Raw genomic sequence first — 9,761 nt, forward strand, 5'->3', positions numbered from 1 at the left:
CACCCACTCAGAAGCATCTCTGAACAATCATGTAGGCTACCACAAAGACCAGGGTCTCAGACTAGGCTTATCCCAAAGCTAAGGACATTCCTTCCCTTAAGCTGTTCTGTGAAGGGATGACAAGAAGAACGAGGTAGCATGGAGAAGCAGCCTGGGTTACCTGGCCACTATGGCCTCACCGTAAACCCTCTAGAAACCTTTCAGGCAATTCAGATTGWTGGTAGAGGACCTCTTCACAGAGGAATGMGCTTGTTTTTTCAGATATATTTTTTGGGGTGTGCTCCTGCCTTGACTGYAGTATCTGTTGYAGCATTTTATTGTGTCATTTGCTGCTGGTCTTGTCATGCAGAGCTCCCTTGGAAAAGAGACCTTGGTCTCAATGGGACTCCCTGCCTWAATAAAGGTGAACATAAATAAATAACTAACTGGAAGGGAAAAAAGGAGAAGGGAGAAGAAAGATGGTCAATGACTTAGTTCCAAAAGCTTCTTGCCCCTTATTTTGCTTACCTCCTTGTTTCTCTCCCTCTCTATTTCAATTTCTGCTCCCTTCACTCCTTCCCTCTCTCTCTCTCTCTCTCTCTCTCTCTTTATCCCCTCTTTCCATCATTCACTATCTAGCCCTCTCTCACCCGGTCTCGGGTCTTGTAGCGTTTCCATGAAATGTGTCTGGAACATTAATATCTTCTATTCCGAGAACACGGCAACCATGTTCTGTGTATGTTTGGTGTGACGGTGATGGAATATTATCGTGAACTGTACACAGKAATGTTCTTGCAATGTTCCCATGAAACGTGTCTATAACATTAATATTGGTTATTCTGAGTACACGGTAACCAAGTTCTGTTTGGCATTAAGGGAATGTTCTCCTAACTAACGTCAGAACATGCTAAATAGTAATGAAGAGGTTTTTGCTAACATACAAGGAATATTATATATTATTATATTATAAGCATCCCGGAAACATTACRGGTAACATTACAAAAACGTTCTCTCCCTAGAATTGTTTGCCGTGTTCTGTTTGACAAGACATGTTCTCTTGGAATCAGTTCTTGCACATCACTGGAACATTCATATGGAAACATAAGGTAATGACCTAATGAGACTCTTAACCCCTAGAGCAGTGGTATTCAAAGTCGGGGTTGCACTGCAGTGCGGTCGCAAAAATATATATATATGTATATATTTTTTTTTATATATAATGAACAAAAATATAAATGCAACATGCAACAATGTCAACGATTTTACTGAGTTACAGTTCATATAAGGAAATCAGTCAATTGAAAGAAATTCATTAGGCCCTAATCTATGGAYTTCACATGACTGGGCAGGGGCGCAGCCATGGGTGGGCCTGGGAGGGCATAGGCCCACCCACTGGGGAGCCAGGCCCAGCCAAACAGAATGAGTTTTTCCGCACAAAAGGCCTTTATTACAGACAGAAATACTCCTGTTTCATCAGCTGTCCGGGTGGCTGGTCTCAGATGATCCCTCAGATGCTGCAAGTGGAGGTCCTGGGCTGGCGTGGTTACATATGGACTGCGGATGTGAGACCGGTTGGAGGTACAGCCAAATTCTCTAAAAATGACGTTGGAGGCTTATGGTAGAGAAATTAACATTCAATTATCTGGCAACAGCTCTGGTGGACATTCCTGCAATCAGCATGCCAATTGCACACGCCCTCAAAACTTCAGACATCTGTGGCATTGTGTTGTGACAAAACTGCACATTTTAGAGTGGTCCCCAGGACAAAGTGCACCTGTGTAATGACCATGCTGTTTAATCAGCTTCTTGATATGCCACACCTGTCAAGTGGATGGATTATCTTGGCAAAGGAGAAATGCCCACAAACAGCGATCTAAACAGATGTGTACATAACATTTGAGAGAAATACGATTTTTGTGCATATGGAACATTTCTGGGATCTTTTATTTCACCTCATGAAACATGGGACCAACACTTTACATGTTGCATTTATATTTCTGTTCAGTATATTTTTTAGGAACAAAAAATTAAGAGTACAGATTTTTGTATAGTACAATATACAAACGCTTTAAAAAATATATWTTTTTTTGTAAAAACCTTGGGGAAGTAAATGTATTTATTGGTTCCTTTMATTTTGATAAGAGATGAAAATGTAGTGAATTGAAGGTTATTTGATGAYGTAAAATATTTTATGTACCGATTTTAACTTTGTGTCATAAGATTTTGTGTGGGATAAAGTTCTCACGAAAAAATGGGGTCCGCAGAAATTGTGGCGGGAAAAAATGGGGTTCCCGCTGAAAATACGGGGGGCTGGGGCYGGGGCTGGGTTTCTACTAAGCTAACATATGGCATTGTTTGAAGATGGCCATAGCAAGGATCATTTAGCTATTTGATTTGGAATTGTATGACTCCTGTAGGTATAAAATATATATATACTGTGTATATACACTGCTCAAAAAAATAAAGGGAACACTTAAACAACACAATGTAACTCCAAGTCAATCACACTTCTGTGAAATCAAACTGTCCACATAGGAAGCAACACTGATTGACAATAAATTTCACATGCTGTTGTGCAAATGGAATAGACAACAGGTGGAAATTATAGGCAATTAGCAAGACACCCCCAATAAAGGAGTGGTTCTGCAGGTGGTGGAGAGCTATGCCATAGACCACATTTACTCAGTTCCTATGCTTCCTGGCTGATTGTTTTGGTCACCTTCTATTGAATGCTGGCGGTGCTCTTAGCACTGCTAGTGGTATGCATGAGACGGAGTCTAGCATAGCGCTCGCGGACACAAAGTGGCTCAGGTAAGTGCAGTCTAGTCATACTCGAGGATGGCACATCAATGGCGAGTGTGGCATAGAAGCTTATGCCTGTGTACCTGTCAGCTGTAAGTGTACAGAGCATTGGAGGCGCAACAACAAGGAGACAGGGCCAAGTACAATCAGGAGAACGTGGCAGGAGGCCCCGTATGGAAGGTCACACAACCAGCAGTCAGGGCACGCAGACCGTGGTGGTCTATCCATCCTGTGTTCCTCCCTTGAGGCAGGAGGAGCACTCGCACAGAGCCCTGCAAAATGACCTCCAGCAGGCCACAAATGTGCATGTGTCTGCTCAAACGGTCAGAAACAGACTCCATGAGGGTGGTATGAGGGCCCCACGTCCCACAGGTGGGGGTTGTGCTTACAGCGCCAACACCGTGCAGGACGTTTGGCATTTGCCAGAGACACCAAGATTGGCAAATTCGCCACTGGCGCCCTGTGCTCTTCACAGATGAAAGCAGGTTCAACTGAGCACGTGACAGACGTGACAGAGTCTGGAGACGCCCGTGGAGAAGTTCTGCTGCCTGCAAACATCCTCAGCCGCATGACCGGTTTGGTGGTGGGTCAGTCCATGGTGTGGGGTGGCATTTCTTTGGGGGGTCCGCACATGTGCTCGCCAGAGGTAGCCTGACTGCCATTAGGTACCGAGATGAGATCCTCAGACCCTTGTGAGACCATATGCTGGCGCGGTTGCCCTGGGTTCCTCCTAATGCAAGACAATGCTAGACCTCATGTGGCTGGAGTGTGTCAGCAGTTCCTGCAAGAGGAAGGCATTGATGCTATGGACTGGCCCGCCCGTTCCCCAGACCTGAATCCAATTGAGCACATCTGGGACATCATGTCTCGCTCCATCCACCACCGCCATCGTTGCACCACACAACAGCCTGTCCAGGAGTTGGCGGATGCTTTAGTCCAGGTCTGGGAGGAGATGCCTCGGAGGACCATCGCCACACTCATCAGGAGCATGCCCAGGCGTTGTAGGGAGGTCATACAGGCACACAACACACTACTGAGCCTCATTTTGATTTGTTTTTAAGGACATTACATCAAAGTTGGATCAGCCTGTAGTGTGGTTTTCCACTTTAATTTTGAGTGTGACTCCAAATCCAGACCTCCATGGGTTGATACATTTGATTTCCATTGATAATTTTTGTGTGATTTTGTTGTCAGCACATTCAACTATGTAAAGAAAAAAGTATTTAATAAGAATATTTCATTCATTCAGATCTAGGATGTGTTATTTTAGTGTTCCCTTTATTTTTTTGAGCAGTGCATATATATATATATAGCCTTACTGCTATTAGCCCAAAGAAACACATTGAATAAAAGATTCATASATGAAAATACATCAAAAGGAAGTATGTTTTGAAGTGTCTGTTCTATATCTGAGAGATATAAGAAAGTTCAGGATTTCTTTTTTTCTCTTTTTTTATTACAGTGGAATGACCCGTATACCTTTGACATGGACATGCCCCATTCACTTCCATTCATTTTTCGGCCCTGTACCGGATTACCTTCAGACGAGTCCTGTGACACTTGTGGGGGTCGTAGAGCAAAACAGAGAACACCATCGGAGAACTGAGAACACAATGTGTTTGTGAGACTCTCATCTTTCCATATAGGGGTCATATTACTGTGTAGCCCAAACCATTCAGACGCTACAGATGTTTTCGTGATGAGACCGATTTTCGGAATGCCTGCTGGTCTGACAAACACAGCTGTGGAGATTTATTAAGACGCAACCCATGCAAAAAAACAGATATCTCTAGTTTAAACTGACGGATTTTGATGGGGATGTGTTATTATGCTAATTAGATTTGACCGTGAACATCAACTCTAGGGGGGGGGGGGCTGGCTGGCTCGCATTGGCATAGAGGAGAACGTCTCACACTCTCTCACACACACACACTTAGATTTACACATTGAGACACATACACATAATACTGAGACATACAGACCACGAGCAGAGTGGAACGTCACACTGGCCTGCCTCTGAATTTGAGTCACTGCGGAGGGCACACATCTGCAGAGCAGCTCACACTAGTCGGTAGGAGTCAACCACACACAGATAAGCACACACACACAGTCCCCTCGTCAAACACCCACTCACACTCGCCAAGTAAACAGTGGCAGAAGCCAATTGCGAGAATAATATTGAAGAACAACGGCGGGTACCATAACCACAGCAGCTGGGTTTGTGCCATACTAGCCCCAGCAGGAGGTTAGGGTTTATAACTCCATTATTGAGACACCCTCATAAGGGACACCAGGGATGGAAAAAGTAGGCCCAATAAATACTGTTCTATCTCTATTCAGACACTGTTTACAAAATATATTGACCATCTACTTGTAATGTGTCAAGTTGATCCATTGATCTAATAGGCTACACACACACACACGGCACAGAGTGAACATACAGTACGTACCGTACTCAGGACGATCGGAAATAAACAGGGAACTCTACCAATATCACCCCTTATGATGCAATCTCCGAGTCATCCATTCATTGTAAAGACTAATATTTAGATGGGAATGAGAGCATGGGTAAATATTTGTTCGCTTGTCTTTGGGTTGCTAACACAATCCTTTGATTGAGCATGAGGGCCTGTGGAGTCTCTTGTCGTGGTTAATTAATTCCACATAGACATGCACAGAGATTACGTGAGCTCGTCTTCTGTCGTATCAACAAGGAACACTTTTAATCCCACTTAAGGACCACACCACACTGAATGTTGATCTGCCGCTTGTCTGCCGATCATTTGGCGCACTGGGTTTCAGGGTCCGACCTCGCTGGTGGATGTCTGACTCCCAACATTTTCAAGTGATTCTACATGTAAAATCGGTTTGCACTCGGTTGGAAAATTACAGCCGGAACTCTGTTCAGAGGTGCTAAGTACTCTCGGCTGGCAAACGCTATTGGTGTGTCCGAGCCTAGACCAGCGTTTCCCCAACTCCAGTCCTCGAGTATCCCTTCATTGTACGAATGTTTTATTATAGCCCTGGACAAGCAAACCTGATTCAACTTGCTCTCGATGAGTTGAACCAGGTCTGTTTGTCCGGGGCTACAACAGAAATGTGTACCGTTGGGAGGGTACTCCAGGACCGGAGATGGGGAAACACCGCTTGAGACCATACAACCTTCCCTAGTTACCTCATCCACGGGGCCTTGAGTTTTCCTGAACAGGAAAAACTCCGTCACCACACTACACCCGCGAATCCCAAAAAGTCTATTACTCTGACCTACCTAAGGGTTATGCGAGGAACTAAGCTTGCAAGCTTTTTACAAGTAAAGCTTAGTCAACAAAACAGACGTTTTTAGCCAGCAGGATCTAGTCCGGTCTTCAGCGATGACCCCAAAACAAATACCCCATTTCCCATCGTATGACCTCAACCCACCATGACAGTAACCAACAAGCTTCCCTCTAAACTCAATTTTTACAGGTCCACCTGTGTATTCCCAGGTTGTATTGATCCCCCTTCCCCGTCTAACACAAACGAGGGACAGATAAATATCTCCATCCAGGGCCAGTGTGGGGTCTGACAGGGGAATGCAGCACAGCAGCGCAGCCTGTTGCACAACAACCAGCCCCGAGTAGGAAACAGTGAAACACAGAGACMAGTGAATCAGCCTGGTAAAAAGCTGGTTTCTGTTGAGTAAAAKTATTTTCCCTTCTAGAATCTGCAATATGCTGTATATTTAAATATGCTGTACATGTGCCTAACAGTAACTGACTTGAATTGCTGAAATTGTTTTTGTCTACCGGTCTATGGAAAATGCAGTTCCTCGTGAGGAAGGAAAACAATACAACTGTAGGAAAACAAACTCTACTCTTAAGTGTTGGACCAAGGGCAAAGGATTCTGAGGAAAGATTATTCAAAAGGGAGTAGGGAGTACAAATTAAAAACAGCTAGTCATAAAGTGTATCATGTTGGGGCCTCCCGGGTGGCGCAGTGGTCTAGGGCACTGCATCGCAGCGCTAGCTGTGCCACCAGAGACTCTGGGTTCGCGCCCAGGCTCTGTCAGCTTAGATGGGCAGAGTACATCCGTGGGGGGGCTTTCCTCCAGCAATGGGACCAAAAGGTTTATACTGCTTTTTATGAAGAACAGTCTCATCAGGGGCTAGGGATGGTACATGTGGCAATTTGGCGGTTGGCATTCCCCCCTCCCTGTGGTGCAATGACTGTACCCATCTCACCTGCCTGCCTACTCATAAAGCTGCTGTGAGCTCTGGATCGCTTGGCACTGCATCACCCCTGTGCCCGTATAGACAGACAAGCAAGGATTGTAAACAGAGTTGGTTAGGGAGCCGGAAGTTTGTAAAACTTGCTCCTATCCCAAGGGCTGCACTTTATAAACAGGAGAAGACGAAGGCAGGCAGCACACCTGAATCAACACGGCTATATAGCAAACCTTGCACTATGCACGCATGAACATTGCACACACACGAGAGCAACGGTCAGTCAAATKAGTTAAAGGTTTGACATGCGTTTCACACAGAGCGAGAACACAGAAGAAAGCAGGGCGAGAAAGCAAAGGGTACATTTTTTGGATTTTATTAAAATACGGTGTGGAGTTTACCATCGGAAATTACCATCACAAACATGATTGTTTCTAATAAAAAAAGTAAACAAAACAAAAAATAAAGCTTAAGAGCCTAGTTACAGGAGACGTTACAGGAGTCTGGTGAAAGTAAATCAWTGAATTCACGACAACGGATGAGTGAAAGACACCCCCCCCCAAAAAAATAAAAACTCATGTTCACATGTTGTAAAAATACATTTCCCAAATTTCAACATTACACACAGCTCATTTAAAACATKTATTCATTCATTGCTAGATGAAGGTTAGATGTCAGTGCCAAAGAACAGAAGGTAAAACCAAACACAAGAACTCACGGTGTACAAATGAAGGGAGAGAATGGTGAGGGCCTTCTGGAAGTCAGGAGACTGCTCAACATTCTGAGGAGCGCGGGAACACAGAACAGACAGGGAGGAGAGAAAGAGGCTGCGGGAGGATATGTGTGCATTTCAACCCTGAGAGAGAAAAGTGACCAATTCTATCCATCATTTTCAGCTGGTCTGACAGACAACATCAGTGTCCGCTGTTGCCCCCTGAGACTCGGGGCTGGCCATGAAAGACTTTCAGAGCGCCGGAGCAGGGGGAACATTCTCACACCTCAGAGTGAAATATCAGATGGACTTTCCTTCAGTCTGTAGCACTGACAGTGACCTACATGTAGGGGAAATTCAATCAAAATGGCTCACCTGGTTAACCCAGAAATGTTCTTTCTGGACTGAGAGAATGCATATTTTGATTGATGTACTCAACAAAACATTTGCAGTGTGAAACTTAAGACACTCAACTGCATGTCAAATCAAATACCAGTTTTAGCTCTGTGGAGAGAATGTTATTTTTGACTTATCCGGGAAACCGTGTCACCAGTGTTTGATTGAATAACGTCCTTACGGTGTGAGTTGTTAGCGGGGTTTCGTCTGACTGTGTGTCTCTCCTACCCCACCTACTGTGGTCAACTGTGTTTAAGGCAGTGCGTGTTTCCATGGCAACTCTACGGCTACTATACAGGGAGAGTTAACAGTTACAGCTACTATACAGGGAGAGGCTAAATACAGCAGGGCGGCTAAGACAAAAAMATTTTTTTTTAACTCAAACGTTTGTTTCTGAAATGTTTCAGTACAACATGTAGAACACAGAGAGTGAGCGCGATTACAGATGAAGAGTCAACAAATTAAAATGGATTTGAACACATTGATGAACTGAAAACAACCCAAAAAATGTCATCAATATCATCAATGGCAATTTAAGGTCACTATTTAAGCTCATAATTCAAACTATGGGGGATATTTAAAAAAATATATACTCATCACATGACACAGGAGCCTATAATGTCCTCATGTCCATGTCCTCATAGACTCTGGTAGGAAGGGGAAAAACTGTACATCACTGGTTACTGACCACCACAAAATGGCAACATGGGTTAAGGGTTAAGCACTGGGGAGCAAAGGGTGGACAACAAGATGACAAGCTTTAGGCCAATAGCGGTTGCCCTCCARAAATACCCCACATGCACAATAGCTAGAGCAGCATGACATTAGGGGGAGTAGAAAGGCGTATATAGTTCTACATTCCAGAAAATAAAAACGGTTCATGCTGACACTTTGAAATCGAATCCAAGTTTCATTGTGCTGTAGAACAGGAGGTCGAAGAAGCTTGTCAGATCAACTGGAATCTGATGTCGAAATGTAGAATCGCGGGAAAGCGTTGTGCTCATTTTTCCCCCACAGAGAAACAAATGAAGTATAACATTTAAGGTGAAGACGAGAGATAAGTAACTGGTCTCGGTGCCTGAGATTTTTGACAGTGGGAAGAAAAAAGAAAAAAAAAMCGCAGAGAAATCCTAAAAAGTTGTTTGGTCAATTCGGTTATTGAGTGGGGTGTTTATTTATCATCGTCATTGTTACCATTTTTACAACCCTTCTGGTCAGGAATAACAAAGGGGTCTCTACAAAAGCTGTACAAAAAAGAAACGGGTTTGAACGTACATTCAATATCTGTTACTGAGGTACTATAAAAAGGTATTCCCTTGAAACAACGAGAGACGACGGCGGTAAGAGTTTCTCGTAGGGACAACTCTTTCAGAAAGACAACGACTTGTCAATACAACCAATGGGGGATGGGAGGGGTCCACACGCAGACAACACGGTCGCCTTTGAAAAGCCACTATGATTATGTAAGAATAAAGACTCCACACAGTCTCCCTTTGGTCTTAACGGGAACGGTGAATCTCTGTCTTCTTAAAGGGATGGTTGAACCAACTCGCCGGCTACACTGCCCAATCTTAAAGGGATGGGTGGATCCACACTTGCTGATAAAAGCACTAGTGGAGAGCAGAGTTCTTCAAGGGCTGGATGGGGTGAGAGAGAGGTTGGGTGGATGG

Source organism: Salvelinus sp. IW2-2015, linkage group LG6.1, assembly GCF_002910315.2.
Source record: "Salvelinus sp. IW2-2015 linkage group LG6.1, ASM291031v2, whole genome shotgun sequence".
Lineage (NCBI taxonomy): Eukaryota > Metazoa > Chordata > Actinopteri > Salmoniformes > Salmonidae > Salvelinus > Salvelinus sp. IW2-2015.